Source organism: Hemiscyllium ocellatum, chromosome 14 (assembly GCF_020745735.1).
Source record: "Hemiscyllium ocellatum isolate sHemOce1 chromosome 14, sHemOce1.pat.X.cur, whole genome shotgun sequence".
Lineage (NCBI taxonomy): Eukaryota > Metazoa > Chordata > Chondrichthyes > Orectolobiformes > Hemiscylliidae > Hemiscyllium > Hemiscyllium ocellatum.
This window is the reverse complement of record NC_083414.1, coordinates 25,067,792-25,087,146: the sequence shown is the minus strand read 5'-3', so window position 1 is coordinate 25,087,146 and position 19,355 is coordinate 25,067,792. Positions and strand designations below refer to the sequence as shown.

Genomic DNA, 19,355 nt, shown 5'->3' with positions numbered 1-19,355 from the left:
AACCCAATGACAAAATGATAGATAATCATGTTTGGCAGATGTTCATGAATCTGTTTTAAAACAGATAGCACAGGCAGAAAATTACTGCTCCTCCATCCTCCCTCCAGCCCAGAGAGCAAGTCAGGAGCAAGCTGTCATACCAGAAAGAAGGCCGCTCCATAACCATAATATGCCATCGGCCAATTCATGTGCTGCTGAGTTGGATTTGAACCCTTGACTGGGGTTCTAGTCACACTTTCTGGCCAGCAGATCTAACAGGCCTGGCGGAGCCACAGCTGCCTGCTAGGACTGCAGGCAGGCTCACAATCTAGGCCTCATGGATCCCAGAGGGACACAAGCCAAGTGTATTAAGCAGGTACTTTTTGCCTGCCTTGGGAGACAGAGTGTGGCAAGAGGGCCATCGGTAGGAAGGATGGAGGTTACTATCTTCTCAGGTGGCTCCTACCAAAGGTTAAACAGCATCCTCCAAAAGTAGTATTCCCTCATCCTTCATGCCATTTCAAAACTTTTGTTTACTTATATATGGTGGGCAGGCTGATGAGTTCATGAGTTCTCTGTCCACCTCTGCACTATGGGATGAGCTCATCTAATATCTGCCATGTTTGTTTCACATTGATATAGTAATTATTACAAGCCGATATCAAATTGATAGAAAGATGCAAATAACAGAGGATCCTAAAATCTCTAGACAACCAATACATTAGCTTATCTAACCTGGTTTCAGTAAAAAATGCATTTTCTTCCTGATGTATTTAAATTATGTGAAACGCGCAACATGATTAACTATTACCTATTCTGCAATCCTAGCTGCCCTCATTACCAGCTGTCTTAAAGACTGAGGTTTGTAATCTCGTTTTACTCCATTCTCAATGTCTGCATAGTTTTTTTTTCAATACTGAATCACTTTCTTTTAACAAACTATGATGGATTCTGCTTCTACCACTTTTTCAGTAAGATATTTCACATCCTAATAATTTTCTCTCAAAATAAATTTTTCTAATTTTTTCTTTTCATGCTTTTCATTTCTAAAATTGTATCCTATGATTACTGACCCACCTGATTAGTTTAACTGTTCTTTTCTCCTTTTTTTTTATCAAAGCACTCTCATAGCTTTGAACATTTCTATCAGATCTTCTCTCTCAAGTCTCTGCTTTGGTGAAGAGCCTCATGGCTGGATTTTCAAAAAAGGGAGACAATGATGTTTTGAAATGGAGATGCCCTAATTGGGCAGGAGGTGAGTTTATTGCCCAAGAAGTGGTGCTAAGTACTTCCAGAAAACAAGAACTGCTTGTAGTGCACAAGCACCAAAGACAGATGGCGGCCATGATGGGGCCTGCTGCTGCCTTGATATAAAGAGCAGGCAGCACATCAGAGGGCCAGCAGCATACAGGCTTAAGAAATAATCTCTCTGTTCAAATCTGACGTAATGTGCATCATGTAGTGCAAACACTCCACTTTCCAACACTCCTAACTGCATAAAAAGAAATTTATTTGCATTCCCCTTTCAACCCGATAACGCTGTACTTACATTTACCAAACCACTTCAGTTTACCAGAATCACATTTGTAAGTTGCATATGTGCCCTGTCCATTCCATTAATAAGCTCCTCAAGGAGCCTAATGGCTACCTAACTGGAGGCAAGCAGGTTCCCAATTCCTCACCTTTGCTTTGGAAAATGGTTTGTGTCCTGAAAATGTCAGGATTTTCAGAGACACCCCTCTTGGAACTTGATATTTTGGTAGCATTAACAGCTAATCCTAAACTGCTGACAATTGGGAATCAAGCTACTATTATTTTGTCTTTAATCATAACTGAAGCCTCTTGTCCCCAGGCAGCTTGATAATTCCCTTCTGTCCCCTCTCTACCATTTTACTCCTTCCAGTGAAAGGGGGGGTCAAGATTGATATTATTGCTGTTTTACAAAAACAATTTGTAGCTGTTTACACCTGAGTTCTAACTCAGCTCATGAGAAAATAAAACATGAAAATAAGTAAGGACAATCATTAGAAAGTTGAAACAATGTAAACATGCTTCAATACACAAATGAAAACTGAGGCCTTGCCAGACTAATAAAATACAGCCTGACAGTTGAGTCATGGTTCGTTTTCTCATCCAACAGTCTCTTTTTAAGCTTCTAACAAGTTAAATTCTCCATAAATCAGACTTCATCATCCATAATTAAGTATTAGCACAAAATGTTCTATTAAATGCTCAGCGCTTATGATCAATTATATATCAATGGAACATTGCATATTATTTGACATCTTCATTTTTCTCCTCCTGGACTAAATCAATAAAACTTAATATTTACATTGTTAATTCTATAACTAAAGGAACTTCAATTAAGAACAGAACTCATATATTGCAAGACCAAATCAGGGAGTAAATAAGGCAACAAACACTGGCGCAATAATGACATTTTTCACAAATAGAAAAGTTGATAATTATTTCTAACATCTGTAAAACTATTACAGTTGATCACTTAATCATCCTGACAACATGATATGTTTTGGATTAAAATAAACAAATTACCACTTACTCATTAATACTGTCTTACATATCACTTTCCTGTATTCATTTTCAACACTTCTCCAGCCAAGTATTGAAATACTGGAAATGCTGTCAATACAGTAGCTAGATAGAGTACTGTCAAGGTTATCTGATTGTATGAGATAATGAAGAGGATCACAACAATGCCTAATTCTGACTTCATCTGACATCATACATGGATATTTTCCTACAAGATCACAAACTTCTGTCTGAACCCTAATTAAACCTACAGAACTCCCTACCAACCCATCAACCCTCACCCATATTTAGCAGATTGCTCTCCACATCAGCACAGATCCAGTAATAAACCCACAGACTGCTTGTTCCATATATCTAAGTTAAATGTTGACCTGTCCTATAAAGCCACTGGAGAAGCTGTGATTCTGCTTTCACTGCCACTTTGAGGCCTTATGAATAATAAACTCTGCAGACAAAAGCAGAAATTGCTGGAAAAGCTCAGCAGGTCTGGCAGCATCTGTGGAGAGAAATCAGAGTTAACCTTTTAGATCAACCTTCCTCAGTGACCCTTCCCGAAATGTTAACTCTGATTATGATGCTGCCAGACCTGTTGAGCTTTTCCTGTAATTTCTAATTTCGTCTCGGATTTGCACCATCCGCAATTCTTTCCGTTTTTATTTAGTAAAAAACTCTGCAGTTAGTGATGGTCTATTTACATTACCATCACTAAACCAATATAATTTATATTTGGTTCATATTTCCATCATTTTGGACAATGAAATAAATATTAAAATGATAAAGAATTTTTAAGAGATGGGTTCAGACAGCCTATTTTTCTTACCGGAATAATGTAGAGTTAGGAGTCAACATCTTAAAATTTATGAGAGGACATTTAGGAGTGTAATTAGAAAGCACAGCTTGACAAAGTTAATGGAAATCTAGAATCTGCTCTCACAGAGTCTTAAAGTACAGAAATACAGCCTTCTGTCTGACCAGTCCATGTCAACTATAATCCCAAAACACGGAGATCCTGTTGCACTATTCGGAAGACCAATGGAGTTCTCCCAGGTGTACAAGTCAATATTTACCAAGCAATCAATATCACAAGAGGAGACTGTAAGCTCATTATCATAATGCTGTTTGTGGGAGTCTGCTGTGTGCAAACCAACTGCCACATATCTCACACAACTTCAGTGACTACCTTACAGAAGGACTCCATTGGTGGAACAGTACTTTGTGACGTCATGAAAACCACAATATAAATATATGCCTTTCTCCCAGCTCTTCCCTACCAAAAAGGCCATGACTGCTGCAAGCGAATTTTTCAAAACTAAGATGATTAGAGTTTTGTTAGGTAAAGGTCTCAAGGGTATCAAAGGCAGGTAAAAGGTAGTGAGGTGCAAGTTAGTCATGTGCTTGCTGAGTGGAAGAATGGACTATGTCTCTATATATAAATACTCCCTGGAGAACTGAAACAATAAAAAGATATTGCTAGTGAAACTTAGCAGTTCGTGGGAAGAAAGCAGAGTTAACATTTCAAGTCTGGTTAGTCTATCATCAGAACAAACAGCAGTTAAGTTGGCATTTATGCAGAAGAGGAGGAGGTGATGGTGGTTCTGCTGTTGGGAGGAGAGTGAGCAGATACATGGAAATGGAGCCCCAGAGAGATTGAGAGGGAGAGGTAGACCAAAGGATAATGAATAGCAGGCCAGGAGAGACGAGACGCTGAATAAATGATAATGAGAGGAGAGGGTAGCAGAGAATGGGTAGTCTGTGCTGAAAGCAAACTGTGGAATGTGATCATTGGCTGAGTGTGGGTGAAAGTGGGTGGGTTGTGCTAAACACAATCCAAGTCATAATGGGACTGGGGATGGTATGGCTGAAGATCATGGGAAGATGGAATCAGGCTCTAAAATTATTGAACTCAATGTTAAGTCCCAGAGGCTGTAAGGTCCCCAAGTAGAAACTGAGATGCTGTTCTTTGAGCTTGCGCTGAGGCTAGTTGAAACACTGCTGCAGGGCCTGCGACAGTCATATTGGCATGAGAACACAATGAAGTGGGAGGCAAGCAGGAGCTGGAAGTCAATTATTGCAGGCAGAATGTAAGTATCTTGCAAAGCGGTCACCCAGTCTGCATTTCACCTTCCCGATGCAGAAGTGCCCATATTCTGAGCAGTGAATAAAGGAGACTAGATTGGAGGAAGCGCAGGCAAATTGCTGTTTCATCTGGAAGGTATGCCTGGGGCCTTGGATAGTGAGAAGGAAGGAGGTAAACAGGCAGGTCTTACACATTCTGCGATTGCACAGAAAGATGTCGTAGGGGTCTGAAGGGATGTATGAGGGGGAGTTGGGAGTGGAGGACAAGAGATCCAGAATGTCCTGTATTCCAGCAAGTCTCAGCACCAACTCCAAAGCAGCACCTCATTTTCCACATGGAAACTCAACATCAAGTTCAATAACTTTAGATCCTGATTCCATCCTTTCATTTTTTTTTACACACCCCACCTCCAGTCCCGTTATGACATGGGTTACTTTTAGCATAGCTCACCCATTTTCACCCACTCTCAGGTCTATTACCACATTATACGGCTTGTTTTCAACAGAGGCTACCCATTCTCTGCTACCCTCAGCTGTCATTATCATTTACTCAGCTTCTCTTCTGTCTTAGGAGAAAATGAGGACTGCAGTTGCTGGAGAGCAGAGTCAAAAAGTGTGGTGCTGGACAAGCACAGCCGGTCAGGCAGAATTTGAGGAGCTGCAGAGTCAATATTTCAAGCTCTTCAGCAGGAATCTGTTCTCACCTACTGTAAGTACTTCTCTTGTTTACCTATGCCAACATTAGATACCTTTCTCACTCTCTGAGCTCCACCTCCACCTGGTAACTCACCTCTCCTTCCCCCTCCAGCCCCCCACCCCTAAACCTCATCTTTAGCACTAATACTAGCTTTTCCTAGCTGATGAAGACTCACTAGACTCAAAACATTAACTCTGTTTTCTTCCCGCAGATGATGCCAGACCTGCTGCACTTTGCCAGTAATTTTTGTTTTTATTTTATAAAATGTAATACTGGTGCAGTTTCCTATGCAATTGGCATTGTTGAACAATAAATATTAGCTACAGTGCATCTCTATCAGTTTGCCTATGACTGTAAGAAACATGCATGAGAATTCCTAGAAGCAAAGTATTCCAACCGGAACTCTATCAACAAACACATTGAATTGGATCTCACTTACCATTCCCAAGAAAAAAACAGGAAATTACATCACCATGGGAAATGATATCACCAACCCAAGGAAACCTAAACACATCAATAAAAAGCAGGCCATACCACCAGTGCTTCATCCAGAGGCTCGCTGATGATGTCACCTCATATGGTGACGAAATATCTGAAATCAAACCTTCCAGCTCAGCAAGCAAACCTACATCCATTCCTGTAATGTCTGTCTGCTTTACATGTCATCCAACTAAGCCAATATAAAGATGTGAAAGATGTGAAACTCTAATCTGTCACTTTGGACCATTCAGTTACAATAATGCTGCTTCAACTCACTCCCTGATAGCAATCATAACCTCTGGATCTTCTGGAATGTATGAAACTCTCTTGACTGGACTGGAACCTATCCTGTCTGAATGGTGAAAAAGTTTACATTCAGCAAGTTATAGTTATTGCAATAAACAATATGATAATATCACTGGGCTATTTATCCAGAGATCCAGGTAATGTTGTGGAATCCCATGTTTGAACCTACATTTGCAGGTGGTGGAATCTGAATTTTAATTTTTAAAAAATCTAGAATTGGGAGTCTAATGATGACCCTGAAACCATTGGTGAAAAAAACCATCTGGTTCACTGATGCCCTTGAGTAAATGGACAATAAATGTTGGCTTAGCCTGTGATACCAACATTCTGTGAATGGATTCAGAAAAAAAAACATAATTACAGTAGCTAAATTATCAGCTCCTTCTGTAGGGAGCTAGTAAAGATTAAGTTCAAAGAATATCATTACCACAACTTCTGAACTGCTGCGGAGAAGTGATTAGAACATAAAGCAGCAGGCAAGTCTGAAAATCCCGCAGGCTGAGAAGCACTCTGGTTTCTCCTTTTATAAATATCTCCTATTTCACAAGGCCGTGCTGGCTACCAAAGAGAGAGACTGATGGTGAAAACAAACAAAATATTCACTGGTTGTGTCTGATATATTGATGTTAAATATGCTATTGAATTTTTTAGTAGTGGTATGAGCTCCTTTCTTCAATGTATAACCTATTTACATGAAATTGAAGCTTGGGTGTTTTGTACATTAATTCCTATCCTTGTCTGTGGCACATTGTTTTTTTTGCTGTATTGCATGATTTAATTGGAACATTTTTTTCACGCAGTGTTTTTGTATTTGCAGCCAGTAAGATTCTGAGAGTGGCTCCCTCAAGATAATTACGTTGCGCTTTTGTGACAATTGAGCCATTTTATTTTAAATGGATTGGGCAGCTTGAAGAAGATCGTAAAGATCATAGCAAATATTAAGAACAATTTCCATATCTCAGTGTACATACTAAGGATATTTAGATATTACAATGTGGCATAAGACTGTAAAAATTCAAAATCACATGACTCTTTTCGTGGTTGCTAGGCAGCCAGTATTTAAATTTTTTGATCAAGATTTGAAACTTCTTTGGAATGAGCATCATATAAAAATACACTTTTTTAATCATTGCAAGATACTGTGAACAAAATTAGCAAGTTTTTCACAGGCATCGACATTGAGTGAAATAAGAGTGACAGCTGCCACTGTTGGGACTATGCCCTGGTAAGGGATTAGCATATCTAGAAAACTGGAGGAGAGGAAGAAACCTTCAGGCAAAAAGAAAAAGTCTTTCAATCTGAAAGTAACGCTGAAATGGTCTTATAAAGTGACTAAGACCATGTTAGGCCCTGTCCAGTTTAGCTAGCTGTTGGAAATCATTGCCATGAATTTGTTCTTAAAGCACTAAGTGTAGGGTTGGATGAGATGGGGTGACTGACCTCTACCCAAACCAATGGGAAAGCTCACTCTGGATCAAGTGTCAATCAGACAGGCCTCCTGGCCAATCAGTTTCCGGAACAACAACCCAAGGCCAATGAGAGGCTGGCAGCCAATGTGACATTCAGTGCCTCTTTGAAATGCCAGGGTCTTGGTCCCATTGCAGCACCAAAGGTGAGGAGCAATGGGAAAGTAAGCCATTATTACTCAGGGTGGTCGCAGGGTGGCTACAGTAAGTAAAGCTCAGCAAAATCAGAGCTGAGGTAAGGGTCTGCTCAATGCCCCATCTATGCACCTGATTGCCCCAAGATTGGGATAAACCAAGGCTCCCTGTCACTCCCCATCAACCTGCAGGCAGACTACCCCATTGTAATAGTTGGAAAGGCTGTCACATGTCATTCCCGCTGAGATAAAATTGAAAGAGGACGAAGGCTGGCTCTTTAGGAAGAACATTCTGGCTATGGAGTAGGTGCAACAAAGGTTCACCAAACAGATTTCTGGGATAATAGGACTGGCATATGAAGAGTGACGGTATTCACCAGGCAGAGAATAACAAGGGAGATGATTAGGAAACCTAGAAAATTCTAAATAGGAAGAGGCAGGGGAAACTTTGGAAAGATGCACCCGGTCATCGAGTGCAGAACCAGACGTCATCATCTAAGTATGTGATGTAGACCATTAAGGACTGAGATGAGGAGAAAGTTCTTCACCCTGAGAGTAGTGAACCTGTGGAAGTCTCTACCACATGAAGTGTTGAGGCCAAAAGATTGCATGTTTTCAAGAAGAAAATATAGTTTTTAGGGCTCGAGGGATCAAACAGGATGGAAGGGGAGCAGGAACAGAGTACTGAGTTGAGTGATCAGCCATGATCATATCCAATGGCACACCAAACTCAAAGACCTACTCCCGTTCCTATGTTCCGTGTTTATATGTTTATTTTTAAATGGACCACTTAAAAGTCTTGATTCGGCAGCAGAACAAGAAGATAGACTCTGGGCCTCGCTGCGCATAATTTAATAGCTGATTTGGAACAGAAGGGGTTGGTATCTCCCTGGAGAGATCTTCTATACTTCCTGCCATCTACCTTGTCATGGAGGGGAAATTTCCACACCATCAGCTGGAGATCAATTTTATTCTGACGTTGTTTTGAATGAATTGTCAAATTTGTGGCACAGCTGGGTCCTGTCCTTCTTGGCAGGATTCAAGTGTCCAATAGCATTTCAGAGAAAGTTTCTAGCATATAAGAACAATCCATTGATGTAAGCCAATCTCTATTTAGCTACTTCAACTGGGTTTCTCAGTTTATTTTTTACAAATGGTCTGCACTGTATTTCTGGCCTAAATTGCATACCTATGTAGTCATAGAGTCATACAGCAAGGAAACAGGCCCTTCGGTCCAAAATATCCATGCTGACCAGTTATCCTAAATTAATCTAGTCCCATTTGCCAGCATTTGACCCATATTCCTTTAAACCCTTCCTATTCGTGTAACCATCCAGATGTTTTTTTAAAAAGTTGTAATTGTACCAACCTCAACCACTTCCTCTGGCAGCACATTCCACACATGCACTTTGTGTGAAAATGTTACCCCTTAGGTCCCTTTTAAATCTTTCACCTCTCAACTTAAAATTATGCCTTCTAGTTTTGAACTCCACTACCCTAGGGAGAAGACCATGTCTATTTATTCTATCCATGCCTCCCATGATTTTATAAACCTCTATAAGGTCACCCCTCAACCTCCAAAGCTCCAGGGAAAACAGCCCCGGTCAATTCAGCCTCTCCCTATAGCTCAAACCCTTCAACCCTGGCAACATCCTTGTAAATATTATCCAAACATTTTTGAGTTTAACAACATCTTTCCTGTAGCAGGGACACCACAAGGCAGTAGTCCAAAAGTGGCCTAGTCAATGGTCTGTACAGCCGCAACATGACCTCCCAACTCCTATACTCAATGCATTGATTGCTATTACTAATGAAAAATACAGAGTGACATTGAAACTGCTTGCTAGAGTCCACCATGAGAACAGTGATGTCACTATTGTGATGAGAATCTGTGCCATTCTCAGGGAATGTGCTCCTGACTTAGCGAAGATCTGAGAGGAAACCTATCTTAATGAGCCTTATCTTAATGAGCTATGCCAATTTGAAGGTAAATCACCAGCCAAAACAATATGAATATCCCATAAAAAGAAGTAATGCTCTCCCATTGATGAGGCAACCAAGGGAGGATGAAAGCTCTGCTCTATGGGCTAGTTCTGGCTCGTGTCCAAACATGTGACTCAAGAGCTTAACCAAAGAAAACAGAAAAACAAATCATAAACTATTCATTAGAGAAATGCATTGCTTAAGAACACCCACTAAGCAGAGTCGGGAAATGGATTTCTTGTATTAATCACAGTCTGCACCAACAAAAGCTTGGAAGAAATGCAAATTCCATCAAACAACTCCAAGGAGGTAAACATTTAATAAAAGTTTGGGAAATATTTCAAGGGTATTTTTATCCCAATGTAAAATGAGCAAGTACTGTCAATAAAACTCATTCCTCAATGAAATTCCCTTACCTTTAACTGCCTGACTACTGGTATCTTCTAAATAATTTTCCTTTTCTGTTCTAAATATGTCGATGTCTCAAAAATTATTACAAATCTAAAGTCAAAACTTTCAATTGTACTTGCAAATATTCTTGCATGCAAAATTTCACACTGAGACACACAAAGCAATATTTGGGCTCATGACAAACAGGTAGATTTTAAAGAATTCTTTATAGGAACAAAGTGAAGTATAGTGATTAAGAGATTTCAGGAGCAAACAACAAAATTTAGAGACTTTAAGGGACAGCCATCAATGATGGAGCAACTGAAATCAAGAATGTGCAAGATGCCAAAACTGGAAGAGCAGTTACCTTGTGAGTTGTAGAGTTTGAGGAGATGGCAGAGGAAGAGAGAGATGTAACACCATGGATGGAGCCTCAATAAAAAATGATGAGCCAATGATGTTTGACAGCAAACAGAGAGGTAATCAGTGAATTGGACTTGGTGCGAGTTAGGACATAGGGGCAGATTGCTTCTTTAACAACAAAACAGAAGTTTATTACATAAAAGACAATAAATACTAGTTACCTAAATATAGAGCGCAGTTAGAGAAAATCTTAAAACACCTAGCAAAACAAATCTTCTATCCATTCCTCAACATCATCATGTTACAGAGATTCAAACCCAGAGAAATTAAACCTCTATATCAAATCTTTAAAGCTTTACCTTCCAACATATTTCCCAGTTATTTCCTGTAAATTGCAATGCTTCCTTACATTAATTACCACAAAACTTACAGCTTATACTTTTTCATCTTTTAATAATATGCAAATTTCTTACTAAACACCCCTGGTTTGGGAGTTGCACAAACTAAATATTTCCGTTGAGATCACTGTAAATCCACTGAACTATTTTGTACTCCTTTTTTAGGAATGAAATTATATTTGCTTTTGACCCTATTCAGGTCTCCTCTAAATGAGTCATAGAGTCATAGAGCACAGTCTCTTCACTCCATCTCATCCATGCCGGCCATGTTTCACAAACTAAAGTAGTCCCATTTGCCTGCACTTGGCCCATAACCTTCTAAACATTCCCTATTCGTGTACTTGTCCAAATGTCTTTTAAATGCTGTAATTGTACCAACATCTACCACTTCCTCTGCCGTTTTACTCCATTGACATACTACTCTCTGTGTGAAACGTTGTCCCTCAAGTCCCTTTTAAATCTTTCTCCTCCAACCCTAAAACCAAGCCTTTTAGTTTTGAACTCCCCTATCGTGGGAAAAGACTCTTGCTATTCACCTTATCTTTGCCCCTCATGAGTTTATAAACCTCTATAAGGTCACTCGTCAAACTTCTATGCTCCAGGGAAGAAAGTTCCAGCTTATCCATCATCTCCTTCTCACTCAAACCCTCCATTGCCAATAACATTCCTGTAAATCTTTCTTGTACCCTTTCCAATTTAATAATATGCGTTCTATAGCAGGGCAACCAGAACTGTATGCAGTACTCCAAAAGTGGCCTCACCAACATCCTGGTAAGTAGCAACATGTTGCCTACATTCAACATTCCAATCAATGAAGGCAAGTGTGCCAAACGCCTTCTTCACCATGCTGTCTACCTGTAACACCACTTTCTAAAAACTATGCAGCTAAATCCCTAGGCATCTCTGTTTGACAACACTCCCCCATGCCCTATTATTAACCTTGTAAGTTCTGTCCTGCTTTGTCTTACTAAAATGTAATAGCTCACATTTAGCTAAATTAAACTCTATCTGTCACTCCTCAGTCCATTGGCCCAGCAGATTAAGGTCCTGATTCAATTACTTTTAATAGGAATTAAAAGCCATGGATCATTTCACTATGAGGAATAATATTGCTATACTTTGAAATCCACGATGGGGACAAATATAACTATGGTCCAGCAGCGACACTTTGAAATAATCTTCAATTTGCTGCTGTCATAATGTTTGGAAATCATCTACAGAAGGTGCCCAGAATTGATGGAAAGCTATTCAGCCTTACTCACCTACGATCCAAGATAAAGTTATCATCAGAGGCTTGCTGATGCTAAGTTCATACAGCCGCAACAGCTAAAGGACCAACTGTCACAGCTGTCTAGAGCTTTAACTGTTAGCATCCTGCACCCACCTCCCCCACCAGGGCAGCACGGTGACTCAGTGGCTAGCACTGCTGCCTCACAGTGTCAGGGACCCAGGTTCAACTCCAGCCCTGGGTGACTGTCCATGTGGAGCCTTCACATGCTCCCCATGCCTGTGTGGGCTTCCTTCCCATGCTCTGGTTTCCTCCCAGACACATTAGGTGGATTGGCCATGCTAAATTGTCCAGGGATGCGCACGCTAAATAGTTTAGTCATGATAAATGCATGGTTATGGGTTTAGGCTGGGTCTGCGTGGGATGTTCTTTGGAGCGTCGTGATGGGCCAAATAGCTCTTTCTGCATTGTAGTGATTCCGTGATTCTAAGATAAGTGGCATACTCCAGGGTATTGCTCTCCCACTATCTATCAGCAATGATAATGTAACGCTGGGTTTTTTGATATCTCAACGTACTTAGGCTTCACAATTACCAGCAATCTGTCTTTATTTCATTATTTGCTCTGTGGATATTGGCATTGCAGGCTGAACTAGCCTTCGTTTCCCATCCCCAATTGCTCTTGAGAAGCTGGTAGTGAGCTGCCTTCTTGAATCACAGCAGTCTTTTCCGGGCTAGGTAAAGCCACACTGCTGTGACAGAGAGATTTCCAGGATTTTGACCCAGCATCATTGAAAGAGTGGTGATATATTTCCAAATTCCAATATGGGAGACTCAAAATATTTAATGTCTGGATTTTCCAAAAAACGTTAATCCTTTATTATGCTTAACCTAAAACAAGCTACTTGCCCTCAATATTTACCCCACATGCCTCAAAATACCACAGTAAAAAATTCCACTAATAATCCAGCATGTTCCTATTTTTTGATGCATAGTGGATTAGTCAGTGTTATGGAAGGACAGTCTGATTTAATTGTTTTTTTCCAATATTTCAGAAAAGTAACCAATCTCTTATGTCACTATTTTAAAATCCAAGCTCTAAACATAGACATGAATCAGACATCTTTCATCATACACGATCTTGGCCATTCACTACTTCTATCCATCTTACCAATTAGGATTGATTAAAACTGCCTCTGTGAAATATTCTTCACTAGTTCTTACTCCAAGTTCCTTAAAGTTAATATTAAAATTAGATTATCATAGTTTCTATCTTTATGAGGTCAAGCACCCCATCTTTTGATTAGGCCCAGTACAGTTTTATGTTCACAAACTAGAGTTTAACAATTTCTGATCATTACCGCCCTCTTCATTTTGTTTTGGGATATCAGCTATGATGATCATAACACCGTTACCATTTTTAGGACTGTATTTTGTTTTCTTTAGTCTTGTACTTCTATTGTTCCTTTTGCCTTTCAAGAACTACCCCTTTGTTATTTACTTCTACACTGTGTCATTACATTTAGTCCTTTTCTCTCCTCCTCACCTTCCCCCACCATTATCCACTGTTGCTAAAACATGTTACATCTTTAACTTCTTCCAGTTCTGATGAATGGACAATATGGAACAATGCTAACTCTTGTTCTGTCTGCAAAAATGATGTTAGATCTGCTGAGTGTTTCCAACTTCCCTGCTTTTATTTTACATTGTCAGTTTTGTGGGATTTAGGATTCTTTATTGTATTGATTGGAATAATAACAGCGAAACATGCACGGGAATCACTTACTGAGCTGTATTATAACAATGTGCTTCAAATCATGCCATTCAGTATTGTACACTATAAATTATACATTTTGTTTAAATAATGAACAAACATGGTTTGTGCAGGGGAGGTAATGCCTCACTAACTTGATCAGGCTTTTTGAGAAGGTGACAAAGATGATTGATGAGGAAAAGGCGGTTGATGTTCTCTACATGGACTTCAGTAAAGCCTTTGCTAATAGGTACCTGGAACTTCGATGGTGTGGCCATTTCTGAGACATGGAAAGAGCAGGGTGAGGAATGGATGTTGCAGGTTCCAGGGTATAGATCTTTCATTAAGACCAGGCAAGGCAGTAAAATAGGGGGAGGTGTGGCCTTGTTAGTCAAGGATAGTATAATGGTGGCTAAAAGAACTTTTGACGAGGACTCATCTACTGAGGTAGAGTGGGTTGAGGTTAGAAACAGGAGAGGAGAGGTCACACTGCTTGGAGTATTTTATAGGCATCCGCAGAGCTCCAGGGAGATGGAAGAGAGGGTTCGCATAATTATTCTGGGTAGGAGTGAAAGGAGTTATGGGGACTTTAACTTCCCCAACACTGATTGGAAATGCTATAACTCTTGTACGTTGGATGGATCAATTTTTGGCCAATGTGTACAGGAGGGTTTCCTGGCACAGTTTGTCGAAGGGCCGACAAGAGGGGAGGCCACACTGAATCTGGTGCTTGGTAATGAACAAGGCCAGGTGTTTGATTTAGTTGTAGGTGAGCACTTTGGAGAGAGTGACCATAATTCAGTTAAGTTTAGTTTAGCGATGGAAAGGGATAGGTACATGCCACAGGTCAAGATTTACCGATGGGGCAAGGGCAATATAATGCGATTAGGCAAGAATCAGGATGCATAGAATGGGGTAGCAAAATGTGGGGCATGCAGATAATGGAGATGTGGAGCTGGCTTAAAGAACAGATATTCCATGTCCTTGAGAGGTATGTCCCTATCAAGCAGAGAGGAAGCGATAAGATAAGGGAACCGTGGTTTACTACAGAATTTGCATCTCTTGTTAAGCAGAAGAAGGAGGCTTATGTATTGATGAGGCAAGATGGTTTAGATGAGGCGATGGAGAGTTACAGTTCAGCTAGGAAGGCTTTAAAGAGAGAGTTAAGAAGCGCAAAGAGAGAACACGAACAGTCTTTAGCAAATAGAATAAAGCTTTCTATAGGTATGTGAGGAATAAGAGGATGACTAGGATAGGAATTGGGAAAGTCAAAGACAGAAGTGAGAAGTTGAATTGGACCCTGTGGAGATCACAGAGGTGCTAAACAAACATTTCTCATCAGTTTTCACTCAGGAAAAGGAGAATATTGTAGAGGAGAAGAATGAGGTACGAGGTATTAGACGAGAAAGGATTTAGGTTAATTACAAACAGGTGTTATCAATTCTAGAAGGAGTGAAAGTAGACAAGTCCCCTGGGCTGGATGGGATTTATCTGAGGATTCTCTGGGAAGCTAGGGAGGAGATAGCAGAGCCTTTGGCTTTGATATTTGAGTCATCATTGTCTACAGGTTTAGTACCAGAGGACTGGAAAATTGTTCAAGAAGGGCAGTAGAGATGACCCAGGTAATTATAGACCAGTGAACCTTACATCTGTTGTGGGAAAGGTTTTGGAAAGGATTATAAGAAATTAGATTTATAATCATCTAACAAGCAACAATTTGATTTCAAATAGTCAACATGGTTTCGTCAAGGGCAGGTCGTGTTTCACAAACCTCATTGAGTTTTTTGAGAAGGTGACCAAGCATGTAGATGAAGGTAGGGCAGTTGACATGATAAATGTGGACTTCAGTAAAGCCTTTGATAAGGTTCCACATGGTAGGCTATTGGAGAAAATGCAGAGGCATGGAATTGAGGGTAATTTAGCAGTTTGGATTAGAAACTGGCTTTCTGAAAGAAAGCAGTGAGTGGTGGTTGATGGAAAATATTCAGCCTGGAGTCTGGTTACTAGAGGTGTGGCACAAGGATCTGTTATGGGACCACTACTGTTTATCATTTTTATAAATGACTTAGCTATAGGCATAGGTGGATGGATTAGTAAATTTGCAGGTGACACTAAAGTCAGTGGAGTAGTGGACAGTTTGGAAGAATGTTACAGATTGCGGGGGACTTAGATAAACTGCAGGATTGGGCTGAGAGGTGGCAAAAAGAGTTCAAAGCAGCTAAATGTGAGGTGATGAATTTTGAGAAGAATAAACAGGAAGGCAGAGTACTGGTTCAATGGAAAGATTCTTGGTAGTGTGGATGTGAAGAGGGATCTTGCAGTCCATGTACATAGATCCCTGAAAGTTGCCACCCAGGTTGATAATGCTACTAAGAAGGCATACAGTGTGTTAGGTTTCATTTGTAGAGGGATTGCGTTTCAGACCCGCAATATTATGCTGCAACTATACAAAACACTAGTGCGGCCACACTTGGAATATTGCGTACACTTCTGGTTGTCATATTTCAGGAAGGATATGGAAGCATTGAAAAAAGTGCAGAGGAGATTTACCAGGATGTTGCCTGGTCTGGAGGGAAGGTCTTATAGGAAAGGCTGAGAGACTTTGGTCTGTTCTCATTGGAAAGAAGAAGGCTAAGAGAGGATTTGATAGAGATATACAAGATGTTCAGAGGATTAGATAGGGTAGACAGTGAAAGTCTTTTTCTTAGGATGATGACATCAGCTTGTACGAGGGGGCATAACTACAAATTGAGGGGTGATAGATTTAAGACAAATATCAGAGGCAGGTTCTTTGCTCAGAGAATGGTAAGGGTGTGGAATGCCCTGCCTGCCAATGTGGTTAACTCAGCCACATTAGGGAGATTTAAACAATCCTGGGATAAGCAATGAATGATGATGGGATAGTATAGGGGGACGATAGATACAGAACTCATTGGAGACAGAGTGGAGCAATGCAAAGATGCTTTTTGGAATGAAGGGTTTTGACCTGAGGTGTTCCCCAGTGGCAGTGCTGGTCCTCTGCTTCAAGTGAAGACAGTTGAAGTATGGAAGAGCAAAATGCGTCAATGCAGGCTTAGAGGGCCGGAGGTTCCTGTGCTGTATTGTTCTTGTAAACTTTAGACTTTTGACTAACTTGTATTAAAAATGCATTAAGGCATTAATTCATAAATGGCTTCAGGAAATTGTATGTAGCACAAATAAACCTTTCTGTCAATATCAACATGTCCTTCTTGTTGGCAAAAGTGAGGACTGCAGATACTAGAGATCAGTGTCAAGATTAGAGTGGTGCTGGAAAAGTACAGCAGGTCAGCAGCACCTGGCCTGCTGTGCTTATCCAGCCCCATTCTAATCACGTCCTTTTTGTTGTTTATTGAGTGAGGATTTGACTAACCAGCAACAATTAATAACAATTATTACAGGCAAAATTACTATAACAGCTAATAATTGTCATTTTGAAATTAAATTTGATGTTCTTGAGCAATCATGTAGGAAAATTTCATATTTATGAAATGCACGATTCAGCATTTAATGACCCATAATGTACAATTTTTTACAACCCATGTGATAAATAACATTTTGTAATCATAATAATATTTAATATTACATAATTCTGCCTCATTTATCCTGGTTTTCTTCACTCATAGCCAACAATTTCAAATACTTAGTGATTCTAGTTTTAAGACCCTTAATAAAATGCTGCCATTTAACCATGGTTTATGTGTACTCTTCCATTCAGAAAAAAAGGCACACAGTTAAAATGTTCCACAAATTATTCATTACTTTCAAACTAATGAATGGTCACTGGGTATAGTAAAGCCTTATTTACGGTGTGAGAGTGACAGCTACACTGAAGATACAGAGATAAAAGGAAAATGATTCATCTCAACAGTAAGAGCTCCAAGTACAGTCTGTCCAACATTATAAACATTATGTTAAAGTAGCTTTCACTCCTAAAGAATAGACTGCAGATCAATGTTTTGCTCATACAATGTTTCAAAACTTTACATTAACTGGTTGAATGGTGGTACATAGTTTTCCTCAAATGTTCATATAAAATAATTGCTATGTTTTACTGAACACAGATTTTTTTTTCTGAAGTCATAATATTCTCAGGTTAAATGCATCATTCGTTTATGTTTTTTATCCTTTACATTGACTCTCATTGCACTAAAAATTTCATCTCGTCAATCATTATTACATAATTTTACAGGCAAAAAGGGACTGTGACATTTTCAAAAATCAAATAATTTAGTTATTCAGATTTTCAAAATCTGTATAATCTGGGCAGAATTAAAACCTTTTTTCAGAATTCCCTCTGACATAAAATATTTTGATTTGTCTTTAATTAATAATGATAATCAATTGACACTTTGTTCAGAGAAATATTCTTTAATTGTTCATTCCTTTAATAGCTTTCTGCTCATGACAAATGCTTAGTATTTGTTTCACACAAATTTCCCATTTTGTGTATACATTTATTGGATATAGAAAGAAATGTCTTTTAATTCATTATTACACTGAATAGACAAGGGTAAACCTTTTGTACAATGCTAAAGCTAAAATATCAATGTTCCATTAATTTGGATGCTTTACAGTACATTTACTTGGAGAAAGTTTCTGAGCATTCCCTTCAGTTGGCTGTTACTGATGCTATAGCACCATTACCTGCTGTTTAATGCTGCAATTACTATGGTTTCTTGCCTGACTTCATCCTTTAATGCTGTGCGAAACGCACAACTCAATACTAATACAACATAAAAAAACAGAAAAACGTATCTCCATATGTCACAGAATCAACACAGAATTTTGATACCACAGAAAACCCAGAGAAGTCTTTTTTTTAATTCACTCATTGATGTGGGCATCACTGGCTAGGCATGCATTTATTGCCCAACCCAATTGCCCTTGAGAAGGTGGAGTGGTAAGCTTCCTTTGTGATCTGCTAAAGTCCATTTGGAGAAGGTACACCCACATTGCCATAAGGGAGGAAGTTCCATGATTTTGACCCAAGTCTGGCTATTGTTCAGGTCTTACCCATTGTTTGATTATAATCCAAAAATGGGGCACCACACCTCCCTGCAGCATGAACAGTGGTGACTTCCAGCACTGCCTCTCCAGTATGTGGATATGCAATGCTTTACCTTTGGTGAACATTCCACTTCTTCCATTTTGAAGGAGGGAAGGTCACTGGTGAAGCAGCTGAAGGTGATTAGGCTCAGGATGCTAACATGTGCAGATATGGCTGGAAACTAGTGGCCTCCAACAATCACAATCATCCTGCTCTGTGCCGGATCTGACTCCAACCAGCAGAGAATTGTCTCTCTGATACCCATTGACACCAATTTTGCTGGGGCACTTTGATGTCACACTTAGGCAAATAAGACCCTGAGCAACTCTCACCTCCCTACTTGATCCATTTTTGTAAAACAATCACCTCAACTACTTTTGTAAAATAATTAACTTGTAAGGTCGATTTATGCATTACCTAGAAAATTTACAAATTATGTTCCTCACTAATTGTCAACGGTGACGCTTAGCATCCCTACAGTGTGG

General features: G+C 39.7%; 1 protein-coding gene across 3 annotated transcripts in view; it reads right to left on the bottom strand.

The window, feature by feature from the left end:
- Positions 1–19,355, bottom strand: part of slc6a11b (solute carrier family 6 member 11b) — a 180,627-nt gene that overhangs the window by 117,534 nt on the left and 43,738 nt on the right. The window lies entirely within an intron of this gene.